The sequence below is a fragment of the Budorcas taxicolor genome, chromosome 7 (assembly GCF_023091745.1).
Source record: "Budorcas taxicolor isolate Tak-1 chromosome 7, Takin1.1, whole genome shotgun sequence".
NCBI lineage: Eukaryota > Metazoa > Chordata > Mammalia > Artiodactyla > Bovidae > Budorcas > Budorcas taxicolor.
The window spans coordinates 22,667,678-22,681,182 of record NC_068916.1 but is presented as its reverse complement, the minus strand read 5'-3'; the positions used below and the strand labels follow the sequence as shown (position 1 = coordinate 22,681,182).

Here is a 13,505-nt window from a genome sequence, read left to right as displayed (position 1 = left end):
TGATGTTACTATTACAATTGTTTTGTCATTTTTGGCCAATAAAATTCTTTTTGCAGCCATTAAATTAAAAGATGCTTGCTCCTTGGGAGGAAAGCTATGACAAACCTAGACAACATATTAAAAAGCAGAAATATCACTTTGCAGACAAAGTTCTGTATAGTGAAAGCTATCATTTTTCCAGTAGTCTTGTACAAATGTGAGAGTTGAATTACCATAAAGAAAGCTGAATGCCAAAGAATTGATGCTTTCAAATTGTGGTACTAGAGAAGACTCTTGAGAGTCTCTTAGACTGCAAGGAGATCAAATTAGTCAATAATAAAGGAAATGAACCCTGAATATTCATTGGAAGGACTGTTGATGAAGCTGACACTCCAATATTTTGGCCACCTGATGTGAAAGGCTGACTCATTGGAGAAGAGTGTAATGTTGGGAAAGATTAAAGGCAAACGGAGGAGGTGGCAGAGGATAAGATGGTTAGATATCATCACTGACAAATGGGCATGAATTTGAGCAAACTCCGGAAGATAGTGGAGGACAGAAGAGACTGGTGTGCTGCAGTCCATGGGGTTGCAAAGAGCTGGATGTGACTTAGTGACTGAACAACTTTTAATTAAGATACATAAAACAATTGCAGGTCTTCCCTGGGGGCTTAGATGGTAAAGAATCTGCCCACAATGTGGGAGACCCAGGTTTGATCCTTGGGTCAGGAAGATCCCCTGGAGGAGGAAATGGCAACCTACTCCAATATGCTTGCCTGGAGAATTTTGTGAACAGGGGAGCCTGGTGGGCTACAGTCCATGGGGTCGCAAAGAGTTGGACACAACTGAGCAACTAACACACACAGAAAGCTATTGCATACTTAAATGACTACTGTATATTATAAACATAATTTTATATACACCATGAAACCAAAAAATTTGTGTAACTCACTTTATTGTGATATTCACTTTACTGCTGTGGTCTGGGACTGAACCTGCAATACCTCTGAGGTATGCCTATAATATTCTTATACTTTTGTCCAAACCCACAGAATATACAACACCATGAATGAAGTCTAATTTAAACTATGGACTTTGGATGATTATGATATGTTAATGTGGGCTCATTCGTGATTTTAAAATGTACGTTCTGATGAATGATATTAATAATAATTATGGCTATGCATGTGTGGGAATAGTGAACATATGAGAGTTCACTGAATTTTCCTCTCAATTTTGCTATAAAACTAAAACTTTTCTTTCTTTTTTTTAATTTTATTTTTTATTTATTTTTTTTAATTTTAAAATCTTTAATTCTTACATGTGTTCCCAAACATGAACCCCCCTCCCAGCTCCCTCCCCATAACATCTCTGTGGGTCATCCCCATGCACCAGCCCCAAGCATGCTGTATCCTGCGTCAGACATAGACTGGCGATTCAATTCTTACATAATAGTATACATCATAGAATGCCATTCTCCCAAATCATCCCACCCTCTCCCTCTCCCTCTGAGTCCAAAAGTCCGTTATACACAGCTGTGTCTTTTTTCCTGTCTTGCATACAGGGTCGTCATTGCCATCTTTCTAAATTCCATATATATGTGTTAGTATACTGTATTGGTGTTTTTCTTTCTGGCTTACTTCACTCTGTATAATCGGCTCCAGTTTCATCCATCTCATCAGAACTGATTCAAATGAATTCTTTTTAACAGCTGAGTAATACTCCATTGTGTATATGTACCACAGCTTTCTTATCCATTCATCTGCTGATGGACATCTAGGTTGCTTCCATGTCCTGGCTATTATAAACAGTGCTGCGATGAACATTGGGGTACATGTGTCTCTTTCAATTCTGGTTTCCTCGGTGTGTATGCCCAGCAGTGGGATTGGTGGGTCATAAGGTAGTTCTATTTGCAATTTTTTAAGGAATCTCCACACTGTTCTCCATAGTGGCTGTACTAGTTTGCATTCCCACCAACAGTGTAGGAGGGTTCCCTTTTCTCCACACCCTCTCCAACATTTATTGCTTGCAGATTTTTGGATCGCAGCCATTCTAACTGGTGTGAAGTGGTACCTCATTGTGGTTTTGATTTGCATTTCTCTAATAATGAGTGATGTTGAGCATCTTTTCATGTGTTTGTTAGCCATCCGTATGTCTTCTTTGGAGAAATGTCTATTTAGTTCTTTGGCCCATTTTTTGATTGGGTCGTTTATTTTCCTGGAATTGAGCTGCATAAGTTGCTTGTATATTTTTGAGATTAGTTGTTTGTCAGTTGCTTCATTTGCTATTATTTTCTCCCATTCAGAAGGCTGTCTTTTCACCTTGCTTATATTTTCCTTTGTTGTGCAGAAGCTTTTAATTTTAATTAGATCCCATTTGTTTATTTTTGCATTTATTTCCAGAATTCTGGGAGGTGGATCATAGAGGATCCTGCTGTGATTTATGTCTGAGAGTGTTTTGCCTATGTTCTCCTCTAGGAGTTTTATAGTTTCTGGTCTTACATTTAGATCTTTAATCCATTTTGAGTTTATAGTAAAAAGATACAAAAATAGACACCATGTTAACAACAGTCAAAAGAAAGCTAGAGTAGCTATATTAACTTCAGACAAAGGAGATTTCTATGCAAAGAATATTACCAGGGATAAATAAGGCCTTTCATGATAAACAGGATGAATTAATCAAGAGGATATAACAATCCTAACCACTCTTAAATGTTTATACATCTAGTAACAGAGGTTTTGTTGGACAAATCTACCATTACAGTAAGAGATTTCAATATCTCTTAATAATCAATAGACCAAGTAGGCAAAGGATGTAGTCTACTTGAACATCACTACCAATCAACCCAACTGATTGACATTCATAGACCACTTTACCCAACAAAAGCAGAATACACATGATTCTCACATACACAGAACATTCACCAAAATAAACCATATGGGTTATAAAACATATCTCAACACTTTATGGCAAACAGATGGAGAAAAAATGGAAATAGTGACAGATTTCATTCTCTGGGCTCCAAAATCACTGTGGATGGAGACTGCAGCCATGAAATTAAAAGATGCTTGCTCCTTGGAAGAAAAGCTATGACAAACCTATACAGTATATTAAAAAGCAGAGACATCACTTTGCTGACAAAGGTCAATCTAGTCAAAGGTATGATTTTTCCAATAGTCATGTACAGATGTGAGATTTGGTACATAAAGGAGGCTAAGCACCAAAAAATGGATGCTTTTGAACTGTGGTGCTGGAAAAGATTCTTGAGAGTCCCTTGAACAACAAGGAGATCAAACCAGTCAATCCTAAAGGAAATCAACCCTGAATATTCACTGAAAAGGCTGATGCTGAAACAGAAGCTCCAATACTGTGGCCACCTGATACAAAGAGCTGACTCATTGGAAAAGACCCTGATGCTGGGAAGGATTGAGGGCAGAATGAGAAGCGGGTGACAGAGGATGAGATGGTTGGATGGCATCACTGATTGAATGGACATGAGTTTGAGCAAATTCCAGGAAATGGTGAAGGACAGGGAAGCCTGATGTGCTGCAGTCCATGGGGTCGCAGAGTTGGACATGACTTAGCAACTGAACAAAAACAACAAATTTAAAAGGAATCTAGGCATATAAATTATAGTCTCAGATCACCATGGAATGAAATTTAAAATCTGTAACAGAAATATCTCTGGAAATTTTTCAGATACTTATATAATAGCACACTTTTAAATGGCCCAAGGATGAAAGAATAAATACATAGGGAAAATGGGAAGTATTTGAACTGCATGAAAATGAAAACACATTGTGTCAAAACTTGTGGGATGCATCTGAGCAGTAGTTGAAGTAAATGTATAGTTGAAGTAAACTGTGCTGTGCTTAGTCACTCAGTCATGTCCAACTCTTTGCAACCCCATGGACTATAGTCTGCCAGGCTCCTCTGTCCATGGGGATTCTCCAGGCAAGAACACTGAAGTGTGTTGCCATGCCCTCCTCCAGGGAATCTTCTCAACCCAGGGATCGAACCCAGGTCTCCCACATTGAAAGGTGGATCCTTTCCCGCTTGAGCCATAGGGAAGCCCATGAATACTGGAGTGGGTAGCCTGTCCCTTCTTCAGAGGATCTTCCCAATCCAGGAATTGAACTGGGATCTCCTGCATTGCAGGTGGATTCTTTACCAGCTGAGCTACCAGGCAAGCTCAGCATTAAAACTACTATATTAGAAAAGAAGGAAGGTCTCATATCAATGACCTCAGCTTTCGTCTTAAAAAGACGAAATTACCTCAAAAAAAAAGAGCTAATTAAACCTAAACTAAACAGGCTAAAAAAAATAACATCAGAGCAGAAACCTGATTGCTCAGAAAAAAGAGAGAGAAGACATAAATTATCAATACCAGGAATGAGAAAGATTATATCACTACAGATGCCCATATATTAAAGAATAATAGGAGAATATTATAAATATTTGACAATAAATTTACAGGAAATGGACAAATTCCTTGAAATACACAAACTACCAAAGTTTTCTCAAGAAGAAAGAGATAAGTTGAATAGCCCTAAAGAGGTTATACATGCTAAGTCGCTTTAGTCGTGTCTGACCTTTTGTGACCATATGGACTGTAGCCCACCAGGTGATTCTCCAGGCAAGAATACTAGAGTGGGTAACCATGCCCTCCTCCAGAAAAAGGTAGTAATTGTAACATTTCTTTTCAACAAAGAAAATTCCAGGCCTATATGGCTTCAATAGTGAATTCCGCTGAACAAAAATAATTTAAGACAGAAAAAATACTATCTCTTCTCCAGAAAATTGAAGAGGAATAAATACTTTCCAACTTGTTTTATGAGCTTAATCATTACTCTGACACCAAACCCAGACATACACTTTATTTTTTTAATTAATTAATATTAATTGGAAGCTAATAACTTTACAATATTGTAGTGGTTTTCGCCAAACATCCACATGAATCAGCCACAGGCACACATGTGTTCCCCATCCAGAATCCCCCTCCCACCTCCTTCCCCATTCCATCCCCCAGGGTCATCCCAGTGTACCAGCCCTGAGCGCCCTGTCTCATGCATCGAACCTGGACCGGCAATCCACTTCACATATGATAACAGACACATTTCAATGCTGCTGCTAAGTCGCTTAAGTCGTGTCCAACTCTGTGTGACCCATAGACAGCAGCCCACCAGGCTCCGCCGTCCCTGGGATTCTCCAGGCAATAACACTGGAGTGGGTTGCCATTTCCTTCTCCAAGGCATGAAAGTGAAAGTGAAAGTGAGGTCGCTCAGTCCTGTCCGACTTTTCATAACCCCATGGACTGCAGCCCACCAGGCTCCTCCATCCATGGGGTTTTCCAGGCAACACTGCATACACTTTAAGAGAAAACTACAGACCCTCATGAACATTGATGCAAAAATTGAAGCAAATCAAATCCAACAATATATAAAAAGAAGAATACATTACAACCAAATAGGGTTTACTTCAGGATGCAGAGTTGGCTTAACACTAGAACATTAATCAATATATTATATTCAATTTGCAATCATCAATTCACCATATTAACAAACTGAACAAGAAAAACCCTACAATCACCTTAACAGACACAAAGCTATATTTGGCAAAATCTAGCATCTATTTCTGATAAACTCCTCAAGCATATTAGGAATAGAAGGTAACTTCCCCAAACTAAGAGAAAATATATAGAAAACCTACAGATAATATCATACTTAAGAGTGAATTACTAAATGCTTTTCATCAAAATACAGAAACAAGGCAAGCATGTCTGCTCTCCTTACAGCTCTCTTTCAACATTGTACAGGAGGATGGAATCAGTGCAATTATGTAAGAAAAAACAAAAGGCATCCATATTGGAAAGGAAGAAGTACAACTGTTTTTATTTACAGATGATGTAATTGCCTATGGTCAAACAGAAACTTTAGGGGGAAATACTACTAGAGCTAATAATTGAGATTAGCAAGTTTACAATATCTTTATCATGAAATGAGTGTTTGCGTCCCTCCAAAGTTTATATGTTCAAGTCATAACCTTCAATGAGATTGTATTTGGAGATAGAGTCTATGAGAGGGTGATATGAGTTCATAAAGGTTAGGCCCAATCTGAGAGATCTGGTGCCCTCATTTAAGAAAGAAATACCAGAGCCGTCTTTTTCTTTGCATGGAGAGAAAAGGTCATGTGAAGTCATAGCAAGATGGTGGTCACCTACAAGACAAGAAAAGAGCCCTACCAGGAAATGAATAGGCCAGCACTTTGGTCGTGGACTTCCTGGCCTCTAAAACTTTGAAAAAATAAAACTTCTGTTGTTTAATCCCCCTCCTATTGTATTTTGTTATGGTAGTTCAAGAAGACTAATATAAAGATCAACAAACAAAAAGATATATTTATTGGACTTCTTGGTGGTGCAGTGGATAAGAATTTGCCTGCCAATGCAAGGGACAGGGGTTCAATCCCTGGTCCAGGAAGATTCCACATGTCTCAGAGCAACTGAGCAACTCCAGCTCAGTGCTCAGAGCACAGAGCAACTCAAGCTGATGTGCCACAGTTTTTGAGACCATGCTCTAGAGCCTGCAAGCCACAACTACTGAGACTCATGCTGCGGCTACTGAAGCCCACATCCCTAAGACCTGTGTCTATGAGAAGAGAAGTCTCTGTGATGAGAAGTATGTGCACTTCAACAAAGAGTAGACACCACTCATTGCAACTAGAAAACACCTGGGCAGCAACAAAGACCCAGTGCAAACAAAAATACATAATTTTTTAAAAAAGGAATCAGTTGGATGGGAGGGGAATTTGGGGAGAGAATGGATATATGTGTATGTATGGCTGAGTCCCTTCACTGTTCACTTGAAGCTATCACAACATTATTAATCGGCTACACCCCAATACAAAATAAAAAGTTAAAAAAATAAAAAAGGAATCATTTTTTAAAAAGGTATATCTCTATATGTTAGCAATGAATAGTGAGAAATAGAAATTAATAGCATAAAAATATGAAATATTAAAATTAGGTGTGAAATAATGACATCAGGTGGGAATAATGACCTGTACAGTAAAAATTTTAAGGTATTAAAAAAGACCTAAATAAAATGGACAGATGCCCTTTTTTCTTAAGATAGGAAACTCAGTCTTGTTATGATGTCAATTATCCTCAAATTAACCTATAGATTCAATGCAATCCAAATCAAAATCCCATTAGAGTTTCTTGTTTTTTTTTGTAAAAATTGACAAGCTGATCCTAAAATTCATATACAAGTGCAAAGGACCTAAAAGCCAAACCAACTGAAAAAGAATAACAAAGTAGAGAGCTAATACTATCTGATATCAAGAATTACTATAGTGCCACATTATTCAATACTGCATGGTACTGGTATAAAGATAGACAAGTAGATGAATGAAATGATATAGAGAATCCAGACAGAAACCCATACATATATATGGATAACTTTTTGTCAGCAAAGGTGCAAAGGCAATATAGTGAAGAAAGGATAGCATTTTCATAAATGGTGCTAGAATAATTGAATGTCAATATGAAAAAAAAAAGGAACTTGAATCCATATCTTACATCATTTAATAAAATTAACTCATAGACAAAAATGTAAAATTTAAGAAACTTCTAGAAGAAACCACAGAAGACCTTTGTGACCCTGGATTAGGCAAAGATTTCTCAGATATGACAACAAAGGCATATCCCAATAACAAAGTGACAAGCTGGACTTCATCAAAGTTAAAAATTTATGTTCTTCAAACTGTTTCACAAGCAATTACATATTATATGATTCCACTTATATGAAATGCCCAGAAAAGGAAACTCGAGAGACATAAAGTAGATCAGTATTTGCCTGGGGCTGAGAACGGGGCTTAAGTGTAAATGGGCATAAGGGATCTTATTGTGGGTAAAAAAATGTTCTAAAACTGACATATGGTGATGTTTAAACTCTCTAAATTTACAAAAAAATCATTTAATTGTAAAACTTTAAGTGGGTAAGTTTTATCATATGTAAAATATACTACATTAAGGTTTTTTTTTTTTTTTTTTTTTTTTAAGAAGACAGTAGAAATAGTGTGAAAAGACAAGGTGCCCACTGGAAGAATATTCTTCAAAGCATATATCTCATAAAGGATTTGCATCCAGAATATGCAAAGAACTCTCAACATTCTACAGTGAGAAAATCAAATAATTTTTTAAATAGACAAAATATTGGAACAGATATATCACCAAAAAGGATATGCAGATATCAAATAAGTACCTGCTATGTCGCTTCAGTCGTGTCCGACTCTGTGTGACCCCACAGATGGCAGCCCACCAGGTTCCTCTGTCCCTGGGATTCTCCAGGCAAGAATATGGGAGTGGGTTGCCATTTCATTCTCCAATGCATGCATGCATGCTAAGTCACTTCAGTTGTGTCCGACTCTGTGCGACCCTATGGACAGCAGCCCACCAGGCACCTCTGTCCATGGGATTCTCCAGGAAAGAATACTGGAGTGGGTTGCCATTTCCTTTTCCAAAATAAGTACATCAAAAAGTGATTAACATCATTAGTCCTTAGGGAAATATAAATTAAAATCACATTATGATATCACTTCATATCTATTAGAATGGTTCAAATTAAAAGACTGGCCATACTAAGTGTCACACGTAAAGAAACAAGTTTCAAACACTGCTAGTAGAAATGTAAGATGGTATAACTACTTGGAAAACAGCTTGGCAATTTCCACTTTTAGTTATTTATCCAAGAGGAAAGAAAATCTATACCCATAGTGTAAAAGAGTGTGTATTATAACACTTACTAAAACAATAAGGAAAGTTTTATACAAAACTTGCAATAGTGGTATTGCAATAGCAGAGAGAGGTTGTGTCCAACTCCAAATACAGCAAAGATAGCTGGGGATTTAAAGCCAATGAACAATGAAAGCGCCAGAGGATGGGGAAACTGCTAAGAGGAGAGACATCAAAGGTAAGGGGATTCTTGCTAAACTGATCTAAGATACTATGATTTATGATAGGAAATATATATTTGATCTTTGCCCCCATTTCTGGCATAGAGCTGAAATTCCCTAGGTGATAAGAGAAATGAGGTGTCTTTTGTTACATTAATAAAGTGACTTTCAAACTATAGTTAAGATAGGGGCTGGTTGTGAGGGAAACCATCTATGTAATTAGAGGATTGGGACTTTCAGGCCCATACCATAACATCTTTTCATAAGGGAGGAGAGAGTAGCTAGAGGTTGAATGAATCACCAATGACCATTGATTTAATCAATCATGCCTATGCAATGAAGTCTCCATAAAATTCCAAAAGGACAAGGTTCAAAGAGCATCTTGGTTGGTGAGATTGGGGAGAATGGCACTCCAAGAGAAAGCATGGAACCTCTGCACCCTTCCACGATACTTTGCTCTACGCACCTCGTCTATCTGGCTGTTCCTGAATCATATCCTTTTAAAATAAACCAGTAATTTAGTGAGTAAAACGTTTTTCTGAGTTCTATGAGCCACTATAGAAAATTAATCAAACCCAAGGAGAGTTGTGAGAACTTCTGATTTACAGCCAGTAAGTTAGAAGTAAAGGACTTGTGACTGGAGTCTGACGTCTCGGGAGACAGGTCATGAGAACCTCCAATTTATAGCCAGCCTGTCAGAAACACAGGTAATAACCTGGGCTTGGAATTGGTGTCTGAAGTATAAGGTGTTCCTGTAGGACAGAGCCCTTTACCTGTGGAATCTGTTGCTGTTTCTGGATAGATAGTGTCAGAATTGGGCTGAATTTCATCCACCGCAATGTAGAAGACTTGGGTTCAATCCTTGGGTTGGGAAGATCCCCTGGAGAAGGGAAAGGCTGCCCACTCCAATATTCTGGCCTGGAGAATTCCATGGACTGTATAGCCCAAGGGGCCACAAACAGTAGGATACAATCGAGCGACTTTCACTTTCACTTTCTAGGATACCCAGCTGGTGCCTGGAGGTTGCTTGTTGTTAAGTGTGGGAAAACCCTTCCCATCAATACACTCATTGAAACTGGGTCCAGGAACTGAATTAGACTTAATATGCCAGCATGCTAAAGGCAGCCAGAATGATCAGGTATCAGAGGTGGAGGACTTTCTGTAAACTGGTGAGCAGAATTCTTGCTAAAATCATATTCAAGGATGGACATGGAAGCCCAAGGTCAAGGCCTAGTTTAGAAGAGAGCTCAGGATAGCCTCACTAAAGTTTGATTATGGAGAGATTCTTTGTTAATACAAATACTTCACTGAAATGTTCCCAGCAGCTAAATAATCTAAATGTTCATAAATAGATGAATGGGTAATTAACTATGGTATACCATGCAATGAAGTATTTAGCAATAAAAAGGAACAAACTATTCATACACTCAAACACAACAAACTGATACACAACAAAATGTGGAAAATTCTTCAAGAAATGGATACCAGATCACCTGACCTGGTTCCTGAGAACTGTATGTAGGTCAAGAAGCAACAGTTAAAACTGGACATGAAACAACAGATGGGTTCCAAAATGAGAAAGAAGTACATAAAGGTTGTATACTGTCACCCTGCTTCTTTAACTCATATGCAGAGTACATCATGAGAAATGCTGGACTGGAAGAGCACAAGCTGGAATCAAGATTGCCAGGAGAAACATCAATAACCTCAGATATGCAGATGACACCACCCTTATGGCAGAAAGGGAAGAAAAACTAAAGAGCCTCTTGATGAAAGTGAAAGACAAGAGTGAAAAAGTTGGCTTAAAACTCAACATTCAGAAAACTAAGATCATGGCATCCAGTCCCATCACTTCATGGCAAATAGATGGGGAAACAGTGGAAAGAGTGACAGACTTTATTATTTGGGGTCCACAATCACTTCAGATGGTGACTGCAGCCATGAAATTAAAAGACACTTACTCCTTGGAAGAAAAGTTATGACCAACCTAGACAGCATATTAAAAAGCAGATATATTACTTTGCCAACAAAGGTCCATCTAGTCAAGGCTATGGTTTTTCCCACAGTCATGTATGGATATGCGAATTGGACTATAAAGAAAGCTGAGTGCCAAAGAATTGATGCTTTTGAACTGTGTTGTTGGAGAAGATTGTTGAGAGTCTGGACAGCAAGGAGATCCAACCAGTCCATCCAAAAGGAAATCATTGCTGAATATTCATTGGAAAGACTGATGCTGAAGCTGAAACTCCAATCCTTTGGCCACCTGATGTGAAGAACTGACTCATTGGAAAAGACCCTGGTGCTGGGAACGATTGAAGGTGGGAGGAGAAGGGGACAACAAGGGATGAGATGGTTGAATGGCATCACTGACTCAATGAACATGAGCTTGAGTAAACACTGGGAGTTGGTGATGGACAGGGATGCCTGGCGTGCTGCAGTCCATGAGGTCACAAAGAGTCAGATACGACTGAGCGACTGAACTGAAACTGATTGATATACTCAACAATATGGCTGAATCTCAAAATAGCTATGCTGAGTGAAAGAAGTCAGACTTAAAAAAAAAAACCTCTCTCTTTCTTGAAGGACTCCAAAATCCAATCTGTTATGATAGTAACTAGATAAGTAGTTGCTTGGGGTGCATGAAGAAAGAAATTGTAATATTATAGGAGGAAACTTCTGGTGATGAATATTTTCACTATCTTGATTGTGGTGGTGGTTTCAAAGATGCTTATATACAGGAAAACTTTTTTTTTTAACTTTTATTAGAGTATACTCACTTTATAATATTGTGTTAGTGTCTACTGTACAGCAAAGTGAATCAGCTATATATATAGATATATTCCATTTTTTGGATTTTCTTCCCATTTAGATCACCATACAGCATTGAGTAGAGTTCCCTGGGCTATACAGAAGGTTCTCATTAGTTATCTATTATATATGGTATCACTAGTATGGGCTTCCCTGGTGGCTCAGACCGTAAAGCATCTGTCTGCAACGTGGGAGACCTAGGTTTGATCCCTGGGTCAGGAAGATCCCCTGGAGAAGGAAATGGCAACCCACTCCAGTACTCTTGCATGGAAAATTCCACAGACAGAGGAGCCTTGTAAGCTACAGTCCATGGGGTCGCAAAGAGTTGGACACGACTGAGAGACTTCACTTCTTCATCACTAGTATATCTATGTCAATCCTAAATTCCCAATTCACTCCATTCCCCTCTTTTCCCCTTGGTATCCATAGGCTTGTTCTCTATGTCTGTGTCTCTATTTCTGCTTTGGAAATATGATTGTGTATATCAACACCAGGCTTTCCTGGTGGCTCAGTTGGTAAAGAAAACGCATGCGATATAGGAGACCGCCTGCAATACAGGAGACCCAGATTCGATCCCTGGGTTGGGAAGATCCCCTGGAGAAAGAAATGGCAACCCACTCCAGTATTCTTGCCTGGGAAATCCCATGAATAGAGGAATCTGGTGGGCTACCATCTATGGGTCACAAGAGTCAGATATGACTTAGTGACTAAACCACCACCATACCAATGTCAACTTTTAGTGATGAATATTTTCACTATCTTGATTGTGCTGATGGTTTCTAGGGTGCTCATACATGTAAGAAATTTAAATTGCACACTTTAAATATGTGTAGCTCATTGTATATCAATTATATCATGGCTCACAAACAGTATTTTTTTTTAAAGCAAGAGTTCCCAGTCTCAACAAGGCTCTCAGCAATGGGCTATAATCTTGGGTTTCCCTAGTTCTTCCATTCCCCTAAACTCCTATTTTAAACCCTTTTTAATATCCTTAAGCCTCTTATCCTATATTCTTTCTTTCTCTTCCTTTCTCTGGAAGATTATCCTTCAAGTTGCCTCTAGTCTCAGCCTTTCTCCACCCTGGGAGCCAAAATAAACTTTATAAGAGAACATTCATATCTCTTGTTTACAAGCTCTTACCAGCAGCCCCTCCAGAAAAAATCCAAATTCCTTCAGTTCAGTTCAGTTCAGTTGCTCAGTCGTGTCCGACTCCTTGTGACCCCATGAATTGCAGCACGCCAGGCCTCCCTGTCCATCACCAACTCCCGGAGTTCACTCAGACTCACGTGCATCAAGTCAGTGATGCCATCCAGCCATCTCATCCTCAGTCAGCCCCTTCTCCTCCTGCCCCCAATCCCTCCCAGCATCAGAGTCTTTTCCAATGAGTCAACTTTTCTCATGAGGTGGCCAAAGTACTGGAGTTTCAGCTTTAACACCAAATTCCTTAACAAGGATTATAAGATCATCTTGATGTTGGCCTCTCCTTATCTCTACAATTTCATCTCTAGCTTTTTCCTCACCATCTGCATCCCCATCTTCACTTTAGGGTCACACTGGGGTCTAGCTACAATAAACTACTACCCATTCCTAAGTTCTGCATTTTTATTTCTTCATCTCTCTGCCCTTTTCTTGTCTTATTCTTTCTGTCTCTCTTGTCTGCCCTCTCTCCCTTTTTTCTGTCTCTTTCTCTCTCTCTCTCTCCCCCTCTCTCTCTTCTGTTCTCCTCTCTTTTTCCAGTCATCCTCTCTCTTTACTCCCATCCCCCCA

At 38.9% G+C, this 13,505-nt stretch overlaps 1 protein-coding gene across 1 annotated transcript in view; it reads right to left on the bottom strand.

The window, feature by feature from the left end:
- MEIKIN (meiotic kinetochore factor) overlaps positions 1 to 13,505 on the bottom strand; it is a 140,354-nt gene that overhangs the window by 54,393 nt on the left and 72,456 nt on the right. The gene's annotated exons all lie outside the window — the stretch shown is intronic.